This window comes from Nicotiana tomentosiformis, chromosome 3, assembly GCF_000390325.3.
Source record: "Nicotiana tomentosiformis chromosome 3, ASM39032v3, whole genome shotgun sequence".
In the NCBI taxonomy this organism is placed as follows: domain Eukaryota; kingdom Viridiplantae; phylum Streptophyta; class Magnoliopsida; order Solanales; family Solanaceae; genus Nicotiana; species Nicotiana tomentosiformis.
In genome coordinates this window covers 151,372,225-151,374,239 of record NC_090814.1, presented here as the reverse complement: position 1 = coordinate 151,374,239, position 2,015 = coordinate 151,372,225, and positions in this window count along the sequence as shown.

Here is a 2,015-nt window from a genome sequence, read left to right as displayed (position 1 = left end):
AAAAAAAAAAGAAAGAAAGAAAAATATAGAGGAATAAATTGTTGTCTTATTCTTGCTAGTGGGTATGAATTAAAGTAGTGCTTAAAGAAAGAGGAAATATTGTTGGGGTGATATTATTTGTGAAATTGAAGTGGTGTTGAAGAATTTGCGCTTAAGTTATTTGATGATGTGTTAAAGTGCTTAGGAGGTTGAGTCACTATTCCTAAAATATATCCTACCCGTCCCTTAGCCCACATTACAACCATGAAAAAGTCCTAATTGATTTTAGATCGAGCGAGCTTACATTAGTAGAGATTTACATTAAGGGCAAGCCTATGGTACCAACTACATGCATGTGACTTCTTTTGTGAGAGTGAGCGATTTTCTTTGTGAGCATGAGATTCGAATGTGTGGATTGATTCTACTCTCTCTGCTTTTGTTGTGAGGGCACATGGTTTCACGAGGGATAGGTAACGTTATTAGACTTCTCTATGATGTTGGTTGTTCAAGCCATGAGTGCATAGTGACATTGAGTCGGTTTTTGAGGTTAGGATTGTTGTGAGCATGTTGTCTTTGTTCGAATATTTTTAAAGAATGGCATAAGTAAAGGGAAGGGTAAGTGATGCATAGCCTAGAGCCTAATTGTTGCAAATAACCACGGTCATAGGTGCAGTGTGCTTTGAATGATAAGAGCTTAATTTTGTTTCGTCTACTATAGGATAGTTTGTTCGAGGACGAACAAAGGTTTAAGTGTGGGGTAGTGATGTTTGGCATATTTCGATATGTGTTGATGTTACTTTGCCCATGTTTTAACCACTTTTTGATGTTATTTAATCTTTAAAACACCCAACATGGTGTAATTATTGGTTTGATGACTAATTAAGTTATGTGTGACGATTTAAGGTGTTCGGAGTGCAAAATATGAAGAAAAGGTGGTTTAGCCAGAGGAAGAAGGGTTGGATGCGTCGCATCCAACCTAGGAAAACATCATCCTGCATGCAACCTTAGCAGTGAAGTTGGGCCATAGCGTCCGCCATCGCGTGCGAAACTGGGAAGTAGAAGAGAAGGCTGGATGCGTCGCGTCCACCATCGCGTGCAAAGCTGAGAAATGGAGGACAAGGTGGATGCGTCGCATCCACCTTAGCATCAATCCCTGAAGCCGAATTGGACTAGGAATAGGAGAGCTTTGGCCCACGACTTTTGTACGCAATATATAAGCTAAAAACGCCTCTTTTAGGTTATCTAACATATTGGGAAGGGGGAAAAAGCCACGACAAAGCTGTGGAGGCCGGAATTCATCGAGTTTCATCTTTCTCCCACCAAACTTAGTAATTTTTATGTTTCTTTATATGATTTGTTGTTTGGCTACCATGTCTATGTGGAGCTAAACTTCACGTTCTAGGGTTGTGGTTCTTCCATGACTATTGTTATTCGGATATTGATTTTGACTACTTGATTTATCATATTAGTTTATTTATTCAATCTTGCACTTAATTATTTAATTGCTTGATCACCAATTGAATATTATCTACGAATCTAGAATTGAACTCGAAAGTGGGAATTCTATATTGCATATAGGATTGAGTAGGGCAAGTTCTTGAACTCGGGCATCGGGGAACGGATTCGTGGTTAGGATAGACATATACCTAATTGCCTTGCTTGGTTGATTTACAGGAATTATAAATGCGTTCTTGTTGATTCTCACTCCATAGACATATAGGCGTTAAGTTAGCTGGAATAGGCGAGTAAGAACTCGACAGATTCTTATGAGCAATATTAACCCTGTCAACCAATAAGCTAGATAAATTAGTCGGTCAATTCAATTGAAGAATACAATAGGATTGTTAGATAGACCATAACCCTAGATCGTTTTCATTACATTGATATCATTAAAATCTGCTCTTTCTCTGTTCAAAGTTTATTATTTATATTTTTCTTATTTAATTAGTTGGAATAAAATATTTTTAGATTTAATTCTTGTTTAGATAATTAGGATAGTCTAATTTAGTTAATAGTTAATCATAAGTCCTCGTGGG